The sequence below is a fragment of the Anopheles gambiae genome, chromosome 2 (genome assembly GCF_943734735.2).
Source record: "Anopheles gambiae chromosome 2, idAnoGambNW_F1_1, whole genome shotgun sequence".
Taxonomy (NCBI): domain Eukaryota; kingdom Metazoa; phylum Arthropoda; class Insecta; order Diptera; family Culicidae; genus Anopheles; species Anopheles gambiae.
In genome coordinates, this window is record NC_064601.1 from 16,420,609 (window position 1) to 16,429,447 (window position 8,839).

The 8,839-nt window shown below is 49.2% G+C and overlaps 1 protein-coding gene across 9 annotated transcripts in view; it reads right to left on the reverse strand.

Annotated features, from left to right (window-relative positions):
* LOC3290570 (broad-complex core protein) overlaps positions 1-7,343 on the reverse strand; it is a 122,159-nt gene extending 114,816 nt beyond the window's left edge. For 3 of the 9 annotated variants that reach the window (XM_061641283.1, XM_061641284.1, XM_061641285.1), the window contains exons 1-2: positions 3,928-4,057; positions 1,759-2,881 (exon numbers count right to left, since the gene is read on the reverse strand). The gene's annotated coding sequence lies outside the window, so the exon portion shown is untranslated. Of the gene's footprint in view, positions 1-1,758; positions 2,882-3,248; positions 3,360-3,927; positions 4,060-7,227 lie in introns of those variants that run through there. The other 6 variants (XM_061641278.1, XM_061641265.1, XM_061641271.1 and 3 more) reach the window with 5 other exon arrangements.
* Between the last annotated feature and the right edge of the window lie 1,496 nt (positions 7,344-8,839).

The following is an 8,839-nucleotide window of genomic DNA, read 5'->3' on the forward strand; positions in this document are numbered from 1 at the left end:
ATCTTGAACCTATCACTGGATCATGCATATGTCGCTGATGCTGCCTGCTGATGTGCTGCCTGCTTGCTCATGTGACTGCCTGTGTGTGTGTGTGTGTGTGTTTTTTTTAGCAGAAAAGCATCAGATTTCGGGTTTCTGCCGCGCAGTGCATATACAACGCGAAGAGTTAGCGGAAAAGATTTGCGTATTCTTCTTTGTCTGCTTTTACAATCACACCTTCTGTGCGTGCGTGTGTGTGTGTGTGTTAGTGCCAAAACCGACTGCCAAACTGCGGCTAATAGAAACGTGTGTGTGCTCCCTCCTTCCCTTTGCTTCTCACAATGCATCACCACACACTTACACAGGCTTCCCTTGTATTTCGGGCGATTTTTGTTTTTTTTTGGTTGGTACGATGATGCAGTTGGATGCGCAACAAACTTTTGCCACAAATATTTACACTCATTTGCACCCCCGGGCAGCAGAGATCGCCAGCAACGGGGGGAGGGGAAACTGCACATAGTGCATGGTGGTGGAGGTGGTGCCGTTCCTGCCTGGTCAATGAACGCGCAAATTTCGACACGCCATTATAATGCGCATGCTAATTCTGTCAGCTGGGTTTGCCGATGATGGTGCAGAGGGTTGCACACACACACAAAAAGTGCCTAATATTCTTCCGTCCACACACAGACATACATTTGAGTGCATTAATGGCTGACTGGTCTAAAAACCAGCGCACCCAGCAAGCGCAGGCACTATTAGAGGGGTTTAATGTTACCATTTTATTCTTCCCATTTTCTTGCCTTTTGGTCGTTGTTTTTTTTTTAATAACACACACGCACGGAAACACACATATTTTCTATGCAAAATAATTTATTTTTAAACGAACTGTTCGCCATGCATGTGCAGTTTTTGAAAATGCCTTTTTGCCCCCTTTTTCACCTTTTTCTTATCTACATTTCCCCCTAAACCCTAAGGTTAGCGAAAATTAATGCTTTCCGTTTCGTTCGAGCAATTTTACACTTACGTAAAGAGTTCGGTATGGGAAGGGGGTGTCGAATGTAATGGAAACAAATCAACACGATTAAACAACAAAAAAAGATACAAAAACAAAAAATGCTGCTACGGGCAAATACACAAACACACACAGCATAGAACCGATTTGGGCATACCCCCACCAGCACGGTTTCCACGGTGGGAAGGGAATAGATAGGCCCCCCCTTCCCAAACACAGTGCAAAATGCAAAAAAAGGAAAAAGATGGTTGTTGAAAATTCAAAATTTAGATTATTTATCAACTAATATCGAAACCAACCGGGCGCCCGTTCACAAACGTAACCCCCTCGGGCTAGCGTAAATATGAGGTTGACCTCTTCTCTGCCCCTCTCTCCCGCTCTCCCCCAAAAACTGCAACGTTTGATGCGATCGTACAGCACCAGTACAGTAAGTACACACACACACACACGCACAAGAAAAACAACCAACCAAAGCGAATAAACAACTTGACATGCATATGTGTATTGTTTGCCCAAACAGCCACTTTTCTACCATCATCATGAACACCAAATTTCCCAGAATTTCGCATACTAGGACATGCTTAAATATGCTAAGCCAAATTGTCACCCCCTTCCCACACCCGCTCCCCACGGCAATGCAGCAGCAGCAGCAGCAGCAGGGAGGGAACTAGAATTTTGAGGGCATCGACGACGATAGTGTTTTGAGTTTTTTTGAAAACTGTGTGTGTGTGCGATAGAAACTGGAAACTGAAGCAAACGGTGCTTACCTGCGCTGTTGCCGGGGGGGTGTGCCGCTTTGCCGGAAATTCCGCTTCTCAGAAAACTGGACACCTACTGGCGTCTACTGCGGTACGGTGGCCGGAAGTAGTACAAGTCTTGCCTAGTCACACACGCACACTTTTTAGAATAGTATTTTCACACACAGTAATTAAACTAAGAACCAGGGGGGGGGGGACGAACAGTATTGGGAACGTTTTCAAGCAGCATTAGAGAACGATGGGGCGAACCTGCCCGGGGGGGCTCAGTAGGCTTGTGCTTCGTTTCTTCTGGCCACACAGTCACACATACACATACACACAACCACAAACAGCTGTCACGCCTGTCACGGGGCTCTTGTTTTCACAGCGATGCACACGAAAGGCCGCACACAGGTGCACACAACTACTGCAACTACTAGGCTTGTAATGTTGTACCAGCTCCGAGCTCTTCTCTTTAAGCTACTTCAACAACAACTCACAGCAGCAAACAAAAAAAAACAGTCACACGCACACAAAGTTTTCTTCCGACCCCGGTTGGCTCTTGTCCTGTGAAACAACACGATTACCGTGAGACACGCGGAGCATACACTTTTCTCCCCCCAAAGAACGGAGAAAGGAAACAAAAACACACACCACCGCTGGCGCAACAGTTTGTTTCGGCGTTGCGCGCGCGCTCGGGAAAAAGCGTTTTCTTGCCCGGGGGGGGGGGGGTTTTGCTTCCTATCGAAAGCACGCACGTGTGCCCGCGCGACCTCTGTTCTCGTCGTAAGGACACCACACTCTCTCTCTCTCACACACACACACACGCTGGGGGTTTATCTTACGCGCGGCTGTAGAGGATGATGGTGGCAGAAGTGGATGGGTCGCCCGCCAAACACATGGTACGGTCCCCCACCAGTGGTATGACACATTGATGGGTGGCTGCAAAGGGCGAGAAGGGCCACACACACACACACTAACCGGGGACAGTCACACTTTTTCCTTCCGCCCTAAACAAAACAATAGAAGCTCTTTCAAGCGTAACACAGTAACACACACGCGCGGCGCACACACACTAACACAAAAGGATGAAGAATATCGCCGCCTACGTGGTTGGGTCTCTACGGATCGGGTATTGCACTGGATTTCATCACTGGAAGATAGCGGGGGAAAGGAAGAGAGCGAGAGAGAGGAAAAGAGAAGAAGAAATGTTGCAGATTATGAAGGATATTTCATTGTAACAGTACTAAGTAACAGTAGTTATGTTTTTGATTTGAACATTACACTTTAACACCCAAACACACACACACATGCACACACACACACAAAGTTCTTTCAAGTCTTAGTGCTGACAGGACTTCTATTACAGCAGAGCGTGAACCTACACAGGAATTGCAAACACCGATCGTTCGTTCACGTGAGCAAGTTCTAATGACACCCAGACACTATCCACTTTTATCACGAAAACTGTGCTCTTACTCAACACAAACTGTCCACTCATTACGCTTGATTGTACATACAGAGAACTTTATTTAGAATCCGCAAAAAAAAACAGAACACAAAACCCCTCAGACACCGACGAGGAGACGAAATGCACGATCACTTCGGCACCGCTTCCCACAGCCTACTGTGACGCTGAGCAGCTGGTGGGATTATCAAATGTGTCGATTTCTACAGACAGAGCCACACACCACTAGGAATTAGAGTTCAGGCTGCTTTGATTGTCTCTCGGTGGCTTTTATTTCATTTCCGTAGAAAAAAAACAACAGTTCCTATCCTTGTTTCCCCTGTCACAAGCCGCATCAGTGTGCTAATGTCGGCACCAACACACTGCCGCTGCACGTTGTGTGGACGCGGTTTTCATTTGAATTCTAGGAAATCAAATCGTATTGGAATTCAACATCACAATCTCGCGCACACACAACACAATGTTAACCAGTAGCACAATTCGAATTCGGTGGCCGGTGTGTGTTTTGGCCGCTGTTCAATATTCACAAGCACTTTGAACGAAGAAACGATCACGGGAAACAAAATGCCACAACGAACTCTCCACAAAAATGTCCACAAAAATCTAAGAAAACTGCACACCACACAAAGAGCTATTCCTCTCTACGTACACAAAAATTCGCACGAAAAAAAAAAACCCACAATCCCTCAATGAAATCACCCCTGTGCACGCACGCACGCAAACGCACTTACTTTAGCTAGGAGAAGAAAAAAAAAACAAAGCGCCCACAGTTAGTCAGCCCGCCAGTTCGCTAGCCTGTCGCCGTACTGTTGCAGTGGCGTGTTGCACCGGACGCAGGAAGCTGCCGAATATTGTGGGGTCCTCCGCTGCTGCAACGGCGCGGTCCCGAAAAACCCGAAGGCCTTCTCCCCTCCGTCTCACTGCACCTACCGCCGCCTGCCCCGGGGAAGAAGCAAGGGGGCCAGCAACAAAAATTGCAACACACCACTACACACGCGCCGGGACTGAGCGCACGCCCGAACCGAGTGGACAAACCAGCAGCAGCAGCACACACCAATCGAACTGCGCCGAAAAATACATACAAAAAAGAAGTGCGCCTGGGGGAGAAGGAAGGGAAGAGGGCAGGCGCAGCGGAAGCTGAAGGGGAGAAGCAGAAACGAGAAGAGTAGCTGCAAACACACATAATAAAATCAAGGTAATCGCGGCGACCCGGCCGATGTGTGCGAGCGAGCGATGTGATGCGTTTCTGTATGCGTTCCCTTGGTGCCGTCGTTTTCGGTGGTCATGGTGGTGGTGGTGGTGCGTGTGTTTGTGTGTGGCAGCCAAAAGGGGGTTTTTATGTATGTATGAAGATGGGTTGCTGCTGCTGCTGCTGCTGCTGCTTGTTGCACTGCACTGCCAGCCCAAAATGACGACGAAAAGGGTACACACAAGTACGCATACAGACACACCGAGCGGCTGGGGAAGCGAGACGGCACTACGAATGGATTTTTGGGCGATAGGAAACAGTGGGCAAGAAGGGGAGGGAAGGAGAGGGGTAGGTCAGCACCAGGGGATCCCGCGGGGCCTTGTGCAACGGCCCTCCGCGCGCGCGCGCGCTCCCGATCGGTCCGCCGAGGCTCGAGAACAAGGGCCCGCCACACAATACACTGCTGTCAAACGATGACAAGCGCGGTGCGGTGATATGATGAAGGAAACACATACACACACACAATCAACAGGCATAGTGGGGGAGATGCACCGCCACTCGCTCGCATGCACTCACCCGGGGCGCACACAACTCGCCGCGGTGCTGCTGCTGCTGCCGGAAGGGACGAGAGAAAGGATCGAGGGCCCGTGTGGGGAGAGGAGCGGGGAGCCCCACGGCGAAAGAAGGATAGAAGCGAATGCCGAAAAAGTGCAACACAACCACCACCGGACGGCTTGCAAGAATGGAAGAGAAGATGCAAAACGCACAAAGAGCCGGCCCCAAAAATTGTCACGAACACACACACAGACGCGCGCGCGCGATCGCCTAAAGTAGGGGTTTTTGGTCAAATTCGCGCGCGCACACACATTTGCTACAGAGCGTGTATGTGTGTGTGTGAGAGAGAGAGGGAGAGAGAGAGAGTGATAGCATTTCGTCCAAATCGCAACGTGCAGCGCGTGCATTTAGAAGAACCAAAGGGTGGGGGGGGGGGGGGGGGAGGGAGGGGGATGGGGTCAGCAGGCTGGAACGCCGGCAAAGAAGAGGGTGAAGCAATGAATGCAATAACATTAGCAAAAAAAAAATCCCCCGTCAAACAAGCGCCGGTCAGTTGATCGGCATCGATCCTCGGTCCGGCTGCAGAGACAGACAAGCGCACTTTGCCTCTGCCCTGTGTGTGTGTGTGTGTGTGTGTGTGTGTGTGTGTGTGTGTGTGCGCCAGAGAATTTTTGCGAACAGGGTGAAAGAACGGAGCGAAATTATGAGCCATTTCTTTTCTAAACCGGAGAAACCAAGAAAGTGGACGAAAATAGAGAGAGAGAAACAAAAAGGAAAGGGTAAAGAGAGAATGAGATGCAAGATCGTCCCCAAAAATTGCAACTTCATGCCCCCGATGTATGATCTCAGCGCTCCTCTCTCTCTCTCTCTCTCTCTCTCTCTCTCTCTCTCTCTCTCTCTCTTCCTCTCTCCTTGTCGCTGTCTTTCTCTCCCACTCGCGCGCGCGCGCTCTCCGCTTCTCTAAGGCCTTTGTGATCAAGGGGTGAAACCAAATCCAACCAACCGGCCAAAAAAAAAAAGTAAAGGAACACCGTTTCTGCTGCAACTAAGCGAGGAACCGCAAAAAAAACTGCAACCCAAAATGAAGCTCTGTGTGTGTGCCCCTTTGTGCTGGAAGCGGCAAGCGACACAGATGGGCGGCTGAAAAGGGAGCCTTTGGTGTGTTTTTTTTTTGGTTTGCTATTTTGTTTCGCTCGTCGTGCGAGATTAGGAGACATTGGTTTGAAAAAAGAGAGTTTGCAGCGCACAATTTGACGGCCACAATTCACACACAACGAACAACGGTGACGCCCTCCCCAAACCCCCAATACTCCCGCGACCTATTCAATTGAATGCAGTGCAAACGACGCGCGCGAGAGAGGGAGAGAGGGAAAAAAATCTTCCAAAAAATGCTAAGAAAACAACACCCCAGCCAACGTTGATGCAGACGACGCGAATCGCTGTAACGCGTCGCGGGGAGAGAGCGCGCGAGAGCGGGTCCGCTGCTTTCGGCGCTCTTTCTCTACCGTCTGTGCTCCATGCGCAACCACCACCACCAGCAACCGTTGCCTTATCGAAACCCGCCGTCGCGCCGTCGCCTTTTTTTGGCAAATTCTTTTTCTTCCCTTTTGGCAACTGCAATAGAATTGGCTGCGTTGCGCGATGCGCTCAGCACACGATCGTTGCGGTTCGTGTTTTCTCTCACTCTCGCTCTCTCGCTCTCGTTTTCTCTTGTTCGCGCGCGCTCGGTCCCGTGGTGAGTTTGGTGAATATGCATTTACACTACGCAGTGGGCACACTTCGAGCGTTTGTTTTGCGTTACTGTTTGCGTATGCGTGTCCCTTAACTTAAGACAACTTCCTCCCTGCTTCGCGGGCGGAAGAAAAGCGGGGAAACATTGGGAAATTTAGAACTGCAGTGAAGAAGAGGATAATAAATACGGTTTCAAAAAAAAAAATGGAACATTGCTACCGTTTTACGAACTGAGGCGGTGGTGGGGTTTAATGCGACAGCCTTCCCGAGAGACCGAATGGGGGGTAGGTTTGCCAATGTTTTGTTGCCCTTTTTGTGCTGCAATTTACACTTCCCACACACAACAACAAAGTCCATATCCGGTGGCGTTCAAGTGTGGCGATTTTGTTACGATTACCCTGTGCTGTTTCCATTCCTTACAACGCAAGCACCAATCCCTCAGCTTTCTGTTTTTGAAGAGGCACTGATAGTTTTTTTTTTATTAAATTCCTCTACCAATTCCGTACCCCCGTATTACTAAACACGCTCACTAATCCCGCGACAAGTGACCACTTACCCGCAGCTCGATGTAATACACCGTGACACAGCACAAACAACTGCACTGGCACCGCACACACACACGCTTGGGTGGAAAGGATTGCACGGACACGGCCCAAACGGTTGCGACCGCCCGAAACGGTTTCTGCTTTTCGTCTAAAACCAGCGCCAACCACTACCGGGTGCCGATTGGTGGCCAACCCAACGCATGCACACACACACACACACACACAAACACACATTATGTTTCAGCCGGCTGGTTCGGGCGGGGGTGCACAGCGCAACATATCGCATGTATGTGCATCCTTCAGCCATCGGTTCAGCCCCGATTCGAGGGTGAGCAACGGGTGGAAACCGTTGCACTAATGCAATCCCGAAAAAATACATAACTAAAATCCGGATCGAAAATGCATCGCGGGATGAAATGAGACAGAGCAAAAAAAATGGGGAAAAAGATAGAAAAAGGACGAGGACGGAAATGAGAGCGAGCGAAAGAAAGAGAGAGAGAGAGAGAGTGAGAGAGACAGAGGACATGTGCGATAAAAATAATGATCATTTAGTTGTTGCATGTGTGTGACGGTATGCAAAAGCCGGTGGTGAGACATGGGGAGGCGTGCCAGGGAGAGGTGAAAATACATTCCAAAAAGGATAAAACTAGGTTTGGAATCGTTTGCACAGCAGCGGAAAACGCACTTAGAGAGAGTGGGAGAGAAAGTAACAAAAAAAAAACACCCACCCCACACACACATAGTCATAAATACACACAAAATAGAGGAAAAAAAAGATCTACATCGAAAAAACACATCCTGTCCCCCATCCTGCCTTACTGCCACCATCGTCACCCACAACCCATCGGTGGCGGTGGTGTGTCAGGCGTAATGTGCATATTTTGTACCAAAGTGCGGGTGTAAAGTACGGAAAAACAAAGAAGCGAAAGCGGAGGTGAGGAACTACGTACCAAAATAAAACCCCGGCACGAAACTAATCCAGCCGCCCAACAATTGCGAAAAAGGTGAAAAAGTGAGCAAAAGAAAAAGAAAAAAAAGAAGACAAACATAAAACACATTAGCAAAACAACAGGCACACCAAAGGGAAGAGAGGAAACACACCAAATAGAAAACCCGAAATGAGGAAAACAAATTACAGAACGGAGCGAAAGAGGAGAATAATTTCGAGAGAAAGAATAAAAAAGAACAAACAAACTGCCGTAGGTGTGAAAGAGAAATGGCGAGCAACGAACAACACCGAAAAGATGACAGATAAACTCGACTAGCTAACCACTAGCCACCACCTCTACCGTCCGAATCGCACCATTCCACCCACCCGGGTCGAAGGGACGGGTAATTTCACAACAGGGGGGGGAGGAAAGAGGATAAAAATACAAACACACACACACACAACGCACCAAACTCGTTGGCATAATGCAATTCAGGCTTATTTCATTGTTATGTTTTGCTGCGTTTTTCCACACCACCACCCCCCGGTTTTGTACGGGCGGAGGTCTCATTCTCACACCCAGTGCGCCCTGGTTGTGCGTCGTTGCTGTCTCCTTCCCTTATTCACACTGTTATAATTTTTCGGATATTATATATTATTATATAGATTGACCCGCCTGACGCCCTGCCTGCCGC